Genomic DNA, 13,333 nt, shown 5'->3' with positions numbered 1-13,333 from the left:
ACTCACCTGCTTTCCTCCGGCCCCCATCCTTGCCGTGTGTTCACCATCCCCCCTGACCTCCCCCTCTCTGATACTGAATGGTCGGTCCTCAGCAGAGGCCTCACCTTTGCCCCCTCCGTCCCCACCTCAATGAGTTCCGCGCCCACCATGACTTGGAGCTCTTCTACCATCGCCTCCGCATCACAGCGAATTTCCATGGGAAGGAGTCCTCGCCCCCCATTGCTGATCCCTTCCCCCGTTTCCAATGAACCCCCTCCTCGTGGACCTTATGGCCTTCCGTCTTTAGACCTTTTTATTCTCAACTGCCTGTTCGTGCCTCACCGAACTTATTTCCACATACCTCGACTCCATCCTATCCCCCCTGGTTAAATCCCTCCCTACCTATCTATGTTCAAGACACCTCAGACACTCTCTGTCGTCTCCGCGCATTCCATTCTCTAGGCCCCCATCCCCTTATCTTCACCATGGACGTCACTCTACACCTCCATCCACCACCAGGATGGTCTCAAAGCCCTCCGGTTCTTCCTCAACCGGAGAATCAACCTATACCCGTCCACTGATACTCTCCTCCGCCTAGTGTAGTTGGTCCTTACCCTTAATAACTTTTCATTTGATTCCTCCCATTTCCTCCAAACACAAGGTGTAGCTATGGCATGTGCATGGGTCCCAGCTACTCCTGCCTCTTTGTAGGGTACGTTGAACAATCCTTGTTCGAGGCGTACCAGGGCCCCATCCCCGACCTCTACCTCCGTTACATCGACGACTGCTTTGGTGCTACCTCCTGCACCCACACACAACTGACTGACTTCATCCGCTTCACCACTAACTTCCATCCAGCACTCAACTCACCATTTCCGACACTTCCCTACCATTTCTTGACCTCACTATCTCCATCGCAGGTGATAGACTTCTGACCAACATCCACTATAAACCCACTGATTCCCATGGCTATCTAGACTATTCTTCTTCCCACCCTGCTTCCTGTAAGGACTCCATCCCCTACTCCCAATTCCTCCGTCTATGCCGCATCTGCTCCCAGGTTGAGGTGTTCCACACCAGGGCATCAGAAATGTCCTAATTCTTCAGGGAACGGGGGTTCCCCTCCCCCACTATAGATGATGCTCTCACCAGGGTCTCTTCCATACCCCGTTACACTGATCTCTCTCCCCATCCCCCCACTCGTAACAAGGGCAGAGCCCCCTAGTCCTCACCTTTCACCCCACTAGCCGTCTCATACAACAAATAGTCCTCCGTCAGTTTCGCCACCTCCAACATGACCCCACCACTCGCCACATCTTCCCATCTCCCCCCTGTCTGCTTTCCGCAAAGACCGCTCCCTCCGTAACTCCCTGGTCAATTGTTCCCTTCCCACCTAAACCACCCCCTCCACGGGCACTTTCCCTTGCAACCGCAAGAGATGCTACACTTGTCCATTTACCTGCCCCCTCGACTCCATTCAAGGACCCAAGCAGTCGTTCCAGGTGCGACAGAGGTTCACCTGCATTTCTTCCAACCTCATCCATTGCATCCACTGCTCTAGATGTCAGCTGATCTACATCGGTGAGACCAAGTGTTGGCTTGGTGATCGTTTCGCCGAACACCTCCGCTCGGTCCGCATTAACCAACCTGATCTCCCGGTGGCTCAGCACTTCAACTCCCCCTCCCATTCCGTATCCGACCTCTCTGTCCTGGGCTTTCTCCATGGCCATAGTGAGCAGCACCGGAAATTAGAGGAACAGCACCTCATATTCCGCTTGGGCAGTTTGCACCCTAGCGGCATAAACATTGACCTCCAATTTCCTGTAGCACTTGCTGACTCCTCCCCTTCTCAGCTCTCCCTCAGCCCTCGGGCTCCTCCTCTTCCTTTCTCCTTTCTTCTCCCCGCCCCCCACCCCCCACGCACCCCACATCAGTCTGAAGAAGGGTTTCAGCCCGAAACGTTGCCTATTTCCTTCGCTCCATAGATGCTGCTGCACCCGTTGCGTTTCTCCAGACACTTTTGTCTACCCTGAATGAATATAAAACTGGCTCCATGGAAGGAAGCAGAGGGTGATGGTGGAAATTTGCTTCTCGGACTGGAGGCCTGTGACCAGTGGTGTGCCTCAGGGTTCGGTGCTGGGCCCGTTACTGTTTGTCATCTATATCAATGATTTGGTTGAGAACGTACATGACAAGATTAGCAAATTTGCAGATGATACAAAAGTGGGTGGTTTTGTAGATAGTGAAGATGGTTGTGAAAAATTGCAGCAGGATCTTGATCGATTGGCCAGGTGGGCTGAGGTATGGTTGATGGAATTTAATACAGAGAAATGTGAGGTGTTGCATTTTGGGAAGTCTAACATGGGCAGGACCAACACATTGAATGGTAGGCCTCTGAGGAGTGTAGTAGAGCAGAGGGATCTAGGAGTACAGGTGCATGGTTCATTGAGGGTGGAGTCATAGGTCAAAAAGGCGTTTGGCATATCGGCCTTCATCTATCAGAGTATTGAGTATACAAGTTTGGAGGTCATGTTGCAGTTGTATTTAGAGTATTGTGCTCAATTCTGGGCACCATGTTATAGGAAAGATGTTGTCAAGCTGGCTATAGCACAGAGACAATTTACAAGGGCTAGTGGGTCTGAGCTATAGGGAGAGGTTGAGTATTCTTGGAGTGCAGGAGTATGATGGGTGATCTTATTGAGGTGTATAAAATTATGAGGACAATAGATTGGGTAGATGCACAGAGTCTCTTGCCCAGAATAAGTGAATTGAGGACCAGAGGACATTGGTTTAAGGTGAAGGAGAAAAGATTTAATTAGAATCTGAGGGGTAACTTTTTCACACAAAGGGTGGTAGGTGTATAGAACAAGCTGCCAGAGGAGGTAGTTGCGGCTGGGACTATGCCAACATTAAAGAAACAGTTGGACAGGTACATGGATAGGATAGGTTTGGAGGAATATGGTCCAAACGCGGGCGGTTGGGACTAGTGTAGCTGGGACATGTAGGCGGGTGTGGGCGAGTTGGGCCGAAGGGCCTGTTTCCACACTGTATCACTCTGTGACTGTTGGTTGGGACACTCCAGTAAGCTGCGGGCCGGGACACTCCCAGTGAGCAGGCCAGGCTCATCCGCCATGTGCCGATGACGGAGGACCCGGCCGGTAGACCAGGCTCACCCACCACAGACTCCAAATCATCCCCGAGCCACTAGCATCGACAGAACCGCACCACCAAGAGTGAGGGGGGACCGAGAGCGAGGTGGATCAGCATGAGGGATGGGGGGGGGGGACAAGGTGGAGGTCTGCCACAAACAATGGTGGATCCCAGAGTGGGGAGGGGGGTGAAGAACAAAGGGGGACCCGGCAGAGAGCCGTCGTGAACAATTGGGGGATCGGTCGTGGGTGGGTGGCTGCAGAGAACAAAGGGGGATCTGGCGAGTGGGAGGGGGGTGGGAGGGGGGATCTCTGCCATGTGCAGCGGCAGGCAGGAGATAGGTCTGTTCGGTACTTTTGTAACTATGCCGACACCCACACTTGTACACTGCCCAGGTTGTGTGTAAAACAAAGCTTTTCACTGTACCTCATGTGACAATAACGTATCATTCATCCATGTGATTGCATCAAGCAAGACTACAATAACACTCAGGCAATGGCATACATGTGTCACAAGAGTACCAGGCATTGGCCATCCCCAACACGAGACAGTCACTCACCTCTTTAAATTTAATTAATTGTGCAGTCATTCATTTGGATCATAGAAATTAATTAGTTATTTTGCCATTGTTGTTTTTCCAATATTCTGCAGTTATTTGATCCTCTAAAAGCATAAGTACTAAATCAAGCAGTACATTGATAGCTTTCTGGGCAGTCTGCATTTGTGCACACTTGCACAATAGTCTTAAGCTTCCTAAAGGGCCTGGCCCACTTTCACGAGGTAATTCATGTCCTTTTTTACTCGTGGACATTTTTCATCATGCTAGAAAAAACATCGCAACCTACTTGATGTCACGAGTACCTACGACTAGCATCACGGCTGTTATTTATGGCCCTTGTGATAATAAAGACCTCATGCCATGTCAGGTTAAACACTGTTTATTCAAGACAAACAGGTACAAGCTCTCACTTGGGAGTGTCCTCCAAACTGCGGAGCATAGCGGAGTGCCACACTAATAAACTAGTGGGCGTAACTACAACGCATGACTCATAACATGAGCCTCTAATCTACATCCCCCCTCTTAAACAATTAACAACACTGTATACCCATAACTAAGCTAAGCAAATATCACAACCGATGAGAAACATGTAAAGTCAAACATAGTCCGGATACTTCACGACCGGCCTGCAAACACGACCGGAGCATGTACGATAAAGTCCATCTCCATTCTTGTTCTCCGGAGACAGAGCTGGTGATATCACCGCCGTGGGGGAGAGGTCGAATTAGGAGACGGTGGCGCAGGCGAGGATGGGACAGATAAAGGAGCTGTCACAGGCATGGATCGTTGCATCGGCAAGAGCATGTGCGGGTCACCAGATGCAGATTGAAATGAACTTGTATGGTCAGGATAGTAAGGGGGAGGGATTGGCTCCTTCACAGGCAGGAGATGTTGTCTCTTTCGTCGGTAGGTGCCGCCATCGGCTCTAACAATGTACGAGCGTGCTTCTGAAGCAAGACCAGAAATTACTCCAACACAGTCATGGCCTTTGTCAGTCTGTAAGTGGAACACCTGTCCTTTGGTCAACGGTGGCAGAGGCCTGCTCGTCTTGTCGAACCATTTTTTCTGAATGTCACGCTTCTGTTGCAACCTGGATTGAATCTCCTCAGGTGTAAAGATGTGGGACTAACGTTTGTTCCGCTATGGGCAACGGGTTATGGGTCTGCCTTGACAATAATCGTTGAGCAGTGAACCCAAGGCAGGGTCACAGGAAATGTTGCACAAGTTGAGCAAATCCAGATTTGGCCCTGTGAGAGCGCTCCATGAGTTGTTTTGCCGTCTGGACAGCCCGTTTAGCCAGCCCGTTAGTCTGTGGGCTGCTGGTAATGTGGTGAAAATTCCATCGTCTTGCAAACTCTCTGAATTGTTGACTGGTGAACTGGCTGCCCGGAGTGCAAGACAACTCATGGAGCGCTCCGGTCTCCAATTGGAAGCGTGGGTTCGAATCCCACTTCTGACACCATGTTATTTCTGGCCCTTGTGATAATAAAGACCTCATGCCATGTCAGGGTAAACACTGTTTATTCAAGACAAACAAGTACAAGCTCTCACTTCATAGTGTACTCCAAACTACAAAGCATGACTCATAACATGAGCCTCTAATCTACAACGGCCAGCTACGACCTACCTATGACCTCCTACGACCTTGTGCCGACTATGCTGCGAGTATCGGTCGAGGGCAAACTCGGCAGAGGTCGGGAATTAGGTCGTGAAAGTGGGACAGGCCCTTTACCTACAAACCTGTACGTCTTTGGAGGAAACCGGAGCATCTGGAGAAAACTCACACGGTCACGGGGAGAATGTACAAACTCCGTACAAACAGCATCCGTAGTCAGGATCAAGCCCGGGTCTTTGGCGCTGTGAGGCAGCAACTCTACTGTGCAGTCCTTACTGATTGCAACCCCTCCCCTCATTCAGTCTGAAGAAAGGTCCCGACCCTAAACATCACCTATCTATGTTCTCCAGAGCTGCTTCTGATTGACTGAGTTACTCCAGCACTTGTATCTTCTTTTGTAAACCAGCATCTACAGTTCCTTGCTTCTATATGTCTAGATTATAATATATTGATGGACTAATTTGTATTAATATTTAAAATTGAACACAAGAATAAACCACAAATGTGTAAGTTATGGAATTGTCTTACATGGAGTTTCATTGTTTGAATGTTATTTGACATATATAACTGGATTACATTTCACCAATACTGACAAACTAAACTGGTAATTCCCAGTTTATTGTGGATTTGACTGGGCTGCATATATTCCACGAGGAGAAGGTGTCAAGAGAAAATTAGAGGTTGGGATTGCCTACATTACTATGAATATATTTAACGTTACCTTTATCTCCGAATGACACAAACATTGGTGTTGTTAAAGTCAGCAAGGAAGCTAACAGTGAGGTGGAAAGTTGGGTGAATATTAGGAGAAGGAATTTGATCCCATCAAGTGTGTGGGGGATACATAATAATAATAATAATAATAATAATAATAATACATCTTTGATTTCGAACAGACTAAAAAATAAAAAGCAAGTGTGAAACAGGATACAAAAAAACAAAAAAGACAAAACAAGAATATTTATAAAGTGTCATAAACAATATTTATAAATAAATGAATCGTATGTGTCCGAAAATGAGCAGGAAGAAGCCAAAGCTTAATAATTCCCACTGCTTATAATTATCTTGTACACATTTAGCAGCTATAAACACCTATTTCCATATGTACACCAAATTATTTACATTTATACACTAATCAAATATTTGCAAAGCCATACAAAAAAAGAGAGAAAAAAAAAGAAAAAACCTCATATGCTGTACAGTATCTCTTAGTCATATAGTTAATTCATCACCCGATAATCACCCTTCCCAATACAATCAGTATAACTAATATCCCATTTAAAAATACATTTCAATAAGTCAGATAGAGGTAGGGCATATACAGTAGAGTAGCTGGTAGGGCACCAATCCTGACAAGAGACTTAGGGGTCCCTGTGACTAGTGATGTGTCTCAGGGTTCAAGGCCGGGGATCCAATCCATAACTTTATGAAAGTGGCAACACAGCTTGATAGGGTGGGATATTTGATATAAGAGTTGAGATATTACGTTACTACTTTACCAAACATTTAATAGAAACCTGAGGGTTTTTATACAAAAGGTGTCAGGTATATGGAACAATATGAAACGAGCTGCTGGAGGAGGTAGTTGAGGCGAGTATTATCACAATGTTTAAAAACATTTGGACATGTACATGGACAAGTAGGTTTGTTGGGGTATGGGTCAAACACAGGCAGGTGGGACTAGTGTAGATGCGGCATGTTGCTTGGCATGGACAAATGCGCTGAAGGGCCTGTTTCCACACTGTATGATTCTATGACTATTGGGGGATAGAAGGTTACGAGAAACAAAAATAAACTAAATAATCAGAAAATTATTTTCCATGTAGGATATTAAAAACAAGGGCATAGGTTTAATGTAAAAGCAAGCAAGGAGTTTCAAAAGGGTATCTGGGGGTAGGTATTTTACACAGAGGGTGGTTGGTACGTGCCTGGAGTTGCTGGAGAAATGATAATGAGGAATTAAGAAATGACAGACTTATTGAGTACGTTTTTTGCATCAGTCTTCACAGTGGAAAACACCAGCAACGTGCCTGAAATTCAAGAGAGTCGGGGGTGGAAGTTAGTGGAGTGGCTATTATTAGAGAGAAGGTGGTTGGGAAGCTGAAAGGGCTGAAAGTGGATGTCACCTGGACCAGATGGACTGCACCCTAGGGTTCTGTAAGAGGTGGCTTTAGCGATTGTGGAGGCATCGGCAGTGATATTTAAAGAATCATTAGTCAGGAGTAGTTCCAGATGATTGGAAAATTGCCAATATTACCAGAAGGGAGCAAAGCAAAAGAGTGGGAACTATAGGCCGGTTAGCCTGACTTCAGGGGTTGGTAAGATTTTCAAGTTCATTATAAAGAATGAGGTTACAGAAGAACATGCTAAAATAGGCCGGTCTGCATAGCTTTGTGAAGGGGAGATCTTGCCCGACAAATTTACTTGCCTGAGGAAGTAAATAGCAGAATAGACAAAGGAGTGTCAGTGGAGGTAGACAAAATTGCTGGAGAAACTCAGCGGGTGAGGCAGCATCTATGGAGCGAAGGAAATAGGCAACATTTCGGGCTGAAACCCTTCTTCAAATTCAGTGGATGTGTCAGTGGATGTGGTGTACCTAGATTTTCAGAAAGCCTTTGATAAGGTGCCGCACATGAGGCTGCTAAAGAAGCCCATGGTATCAAACGGCAGATACTAGCATGGATGGCAGGTTGGCTGGATGGCAGAAGGCAAAGAGTGGCAATAAAGAGAGATTTTTCTGGTTGGCTGCCAGTGGCTAGCAGTGTTCACAGGGCTCGGTGCTGGGGCCGCTACTCTTCACGTTGTATATTAATGATTTGGACGAGGGATTTAAGGCTTTGTGGCCAAGTTTGCAGATTATATGAAGATAGGTGGAGGGGCAGGTAGTGTAGAGAAAGCAGGGAGTCTGCGGAAGGAAGTGGACATGTTGGGAGAGTGGGCAGAGAAGTGGCAGATGGAACTCACATCGTTAAGTGTGGAGTCATGTATATTGCTAGTAGGAATAAAGGTATAAACTATTTTCTAAATGGTGAAAGAATTCAGAAATCAGAGCAGCAAAGGGATTTGGGAGTGCTGGTGCAGGATTCCCAAAACGGTAATTTGCAAATCGAATCGGTAGTAAGGAAGGCAAATGCAATGCTGATATTTATTTCGAAAGGACTAGAAAACAAAAACAGGGATATAATGCTGAGGCTCCATAAGTCACTAGGCAGACTGCATTTGGAGTATTGTGAGCAGTTCTGGTCCTATAATCTGAGGAAGGATGTGCTGGCATTGGAGAGGGTCCAGATGACTTTTACGAGAAAGATCCCAGGAATGATTGGGTTAACCTATGATGAGCATTCGACGGCACTGAGCCAGTATTCGCTGGAGTTTAGAAGGATGAGGGGAACCTCATTGTAAGTTACCAAATAGTGAAAGGCTTGGATAGAGTGGATGTGGAGAGGATGTTTCCACTGATGGGAGAGTCTAGGACTAGAGGTCATAGTTTCAGAATAAAAGGACATACCTTTAGAAAGTAGTTGAGGAGGAATTTCTTTAGTCAGAAGGTGGTGAATCTGAGAAATTCATTGTTGCAGAAGGCAATGTACTTTTTTAATGCAGAGAGATAGATTCTTGATTAATACAGGTGTCAGGAGTTAAGGGGACAAGATAAGAGAATGGGGTTAAGAGGGAAAGATAGATCAGCCATGTTTGAATAGTGAAGTAGACTTGATGGGCCAAATGGCCTAATTGTGCTCCTATAACTTATGAACCTATGATATATTCAATGCTTTGCCAGAGGACGTGATGGAATTAGATTCAACTACTATATTTAAGAACATAGCATCTGAAGAATGGTCTCGACCCAAAACGTCACCTCTTTCTTTTCTCCAGAGATGCCTCTGACCCGTTGAGTTACTCCAGCATTTTGTGTCTTTATCTTCAATGTAAACCAGCATCTGCAGTTCCTTCCTACATATTTAAGAGGCATTTTGAAAAGTGCTTAAGTATGCAAGGCGCAGAAGGATAATGCAAGCAAATGGGTTTCGTGTAGCTGGGGAAAAAGGTCAGCGTGGATTTAGTGGGATAGACCAGTTCTATGCTGTATAACTATGACTATTGCTCTTTTGACATTGAATGGTAGAAGCCAATTGAATTGATGAAGCTACTTGAATTGATGAAGGCCAGCTGCATAATCAAGGGCGGGTCGCACCCCGGCCACTCCCTCTTCTCCCCTCTCCCATCAAGTAAAAGGTACAGAAGTGTGAAAACGCACACCTCCAGATTCACGGATAGTTTCTTCCCAAGATAGACTCAAAAAGCTGGAGTAACTCAGCGGGACCGGCAGCATCACTGGAGAGAAAGAATGGGTGACATTTCGGGTCGAGACTCTTCCTCAGACTAAGTTCAGTTTCTTCCCAGCTGTTATCAGGCAACTGAACCACAACTAGAGAGCTGTCTTGAAGTACTATCTACCTAATTGGAGACCCTCGAACTATCTTTAATCGGACTTTACTGGCTTTGTCATGTATTGTCATTCCGCTGACTGGTTAACACGAAACCAAAGCTTTACACTGTACCTTGGTACACGTGGCAACAAATAAACTAAAGTAAAGCATTCAATGTCAAAAACATAACACTTTGCTTTTCCTCGCACCATTAAACCAACAATCACACAGATGGTTATTGTTCACACGCATTAACCATGTTAATAATGGGCCTGTCCACTTAGGCGACATTTTGGGCAACTGCAGGAGTCTATGCGGTCACCACATGGTCACCACATTTCGCGAGTGGTTGCCGGGGAGTCGCCTTCATGGTCGTGAGTAGTTCCCGCATTCTCGTAACTAGTCACGGCTTCATTCTGGTCGAAAACTTGTTGAAAACTTGGTTAACATGTTGAAAACTTAGCGGCGACCAGAATTAAGCCGCCATGGAGAGTAGCGAGAATTCTCGTGCCGTAGGTGCAGTGGTAGTGGGTCGCCAGGAGGTCGTAGGTTCTCATAGGTTCTCGTAGGTTGTAGCCGGTGCTGACCGGTGAATTTCATTGGCTCATTGGGAAAAAAAACTTAAACAGTAGTTTTCAGGACCAAGGTTAACTGACCGGATAACTTCACAGCCGTGTATCTCTGGCTTCTTAAAAGGTGTCTCCACTCCTTCTCCCCACCCCGTCTCTCCCTTCTCTCCCCTTCTCCCCCCTCTCCCCCCCCACCCCTTTTAATGGACTTAAGTGACCCTTCCCGTACACTGTATTGTTACCGTCTTAATTACAGCGCCAACCTTCCTGTTCATCGCGGTGTGTGTCTGTATCATATTGGCTTTGCACCCTGTGAAATTCACTCAGACAGCGCTCCCCCCACTTGCCCTGTCCCCCGCCTGCATAACTGGCTGGTGTGTATGTGTGTTCCACTCTGACAGTCGCCGCTCCAGTCGCCGGCTTTTCAGCGACCTGCTGCAGCTTGACAGTCGCCGATAGTCGCCTGAAAAATTGCCTTAAGTGGGACAGGCCCTTTAGAGTATGTGGCCATAAGTGTGATTTTACTTCGGAGTCACGTGAGTGACTACGTCAAGAAGCCCGCAAGGACGCATGCGTGTCATTGCGCTACACGCATTGCGAAACGTCAGACGCGGTGGAAGGACGTTCCCCCGCGGCGGCAATTTGAAAAGCCGCTATTGCAGGTAAGATTTCTTACTCTGCCGTCTTTTTGCCCACTACAGGAGAAAGGCAAAAAGCAAACGGGGGCTGCGACAAAGCTGGTCAGGGAGGACCGCGAAGCAGCGGACAGCCAGCAAAGCAGCCGCCGGCATTAGATCACCCGCAGTGGGATCCGCTGTGCCCTGTGTAGCCGCCGCGCCGGCCAAATCAACGCAGCCGGGCGGCAGGCAAAACACAAAACAAACAGAGTCGTGGACTCGGAGGAGTCCGACTCTGATACACCACGGGAGGCCAGCGACCGAGAGCGCTGGACCCGCATGGAATGGTGTTTGGAGCATCTGCTCCAGCGTGACCGGCTCCGGGATTTGGAGTCAGGCCACTGTGGGCATATATCAAACCCACAGCAGCACCTTTTCAAGGGCTGCACAATGTCTCCACCTTATCAGAGGGGAGCACCTCGAGTCAGTTCTGGGCTGACTTGGAAGAGGGGACCGCGGAAGAAAACACCAGTGCATGCATGGGGTGCAGGGTGAAGAAAATTTGCTGGATATGGTGTAAGCTTCATGCAGCCAGACCAAACAGGGGCAAACCTGGAGCCTAAGCTTGCAACAAGCATTGACTACATGTCCCTAGTGGCGGCGCGGCTCTGGCTGCAGCGGCTCTCCGGCAGTCCTGTTTGTTTTGTGTTTTTTGGGTTGTTTATTTTCGTTTTGGTTAGTCTAGTTTTGGTTTTTAGTTTGTGTTTTGGGGGGGGGGGGGTTGAAACGGGGCTGGCTGTCTCTCCCTGCGGGGGAATGCGACTTTTTTGTCGTATTCCCCTTCTCTGCCTCCGTCTGGCCGCTGAGAGCCTAGTGGCGGAGCTGGCGACCTCGAGGCTCAGGAGGCAGAGCCTGCCAGGACTCGCACTGAGCTTCGCTCCCGTGAGGACGGCCCGGCTCGGGGCTGGAACAGGGCTTTCGTGCGGGGCTGTGACGCTACCGTGAGGACGGCCGGCCCGAGGAAGGAACGGTGCTCCCGTCGGAGTAGCCGAGCTCGGGGAGGTACGGCGTTCCCAGCCTGCGGGAGGAGCGGCGCCCGGTCGGGGCGGCCCAGCCTGAGGGAGAAGCGGTGCCCGGTCGGGGCGGCCCAGCTGAGGAGGAGCGGCGCCCGGTTGGGGCGGCCCAGCCTGAGGGAGAAGCGGTGCCCGGTCGGGGCGGACCAAGCCTGAGGGAGAAGCGGTGACCGGTCGGGGCGGCCCAGCCTGAGGGAGGAGCGGCGCCAGTCGGGGCGGCCCAGCCTGAGGGAGGAGCGGCGCCCGGTCGGGGCGGCCTGGCACGAGGGAGGAGCGGCGGCCTGGCGCGAGGCTGAGACGGTGGCAGTACTCACGTGAGGGCGATCCGGCTCGGGGCTGGAACGATGCTCCGGGGGCTGGGACGGCAGTTCTGGTGGCGGTGGCCTGAGACCGGGGGTTCGGCCGCGGGCCAGCGGCTGCGTCAGCAGGTCTGGTGAGCGGCAGCTTCGACTACCCCGGGCTGCGGTGTTTGAGCCGCGAGGACAGGTTTTAACATCGCCCGGGGGGTATCGCCTCAGCGCAGAAGGAGAAGAGGAGGGAAGAGACTGCAGCCCTAAGACTTTTGCCTCCATCACAGTGAGGAGATGTTGGGTGGACTCACTGTGGTGGATGTTAATATGTGTTTATTGTTGTTTTTTATTGTATTGTATTATATGTATGACTGCTTAAATTTCGTTCAGACTTTGGTCTGGATGACAAATAAAAGGAATTCAATTCAATTCAATTCAGAATTCAATTCACTGAACCAGCTACAGGAACATGCTGTGCTGGATACAACAGAGACATTTAACACCAGGAAACTGCATTTCCCTGAATGTGCCAATTGTAAACAGCTGCATCTGGAAGCACATCGGGCCACGGGCAGAAGATGGATGTGAAGTTTCAAAAAGTCCTGAAGTTACTAAACTTCAGGAATAACCGCCTTTGCCCGTACGGTGGCACCACGGCCATGTCCCAAGGCCAACAGGACACGCAGGCACTGCTATGCAACACTCAGCACGAATTAAATAGCATTAGAAAAAGTGCCATACAGCCAACGCTAAATCCAAAATTCGCGGGGCTGTGTAAGCCTGGAGCCACCAAACCGCCCATTCTCCTGTTCAGGAGGCAACTTGTCTAAGCAGGTAAAGGAGCTATACGAAGAAGCCAGAACTTTGGGGTTAATTAAAGGATCAACCTACCCTGCTAAAAACCCACCATAACCTTCGACAACACCCCTACGCACCCACTGGCAGAACTGGTGAAATTTCGAGGGCTCGGCACTCTAAACATGAGTCTTTTAGGCCATGGCCCAGGCCGACCCTCCTGGAAGCTGCGGGTAACCCCAATAACACCAGTAAC

Source organism: Amblyraja radiata, chromosome 15, assembly GCF_010909765.2.
Source record: "Amblyraja radiata isolate CabotCenter1 chromosome 15, sAmbRad1.1.pri, whole genome shotgun sequence".
NCBI classification, from domain to species: Eukaryota; Metazoa; Chordata; class Chondrichthyes; order Rajiformes; family Rajidae; genus Amblyraja; species Amblyraja radiata.
This window is presented reverse-complemented; position numbering follows the sequence as displayed.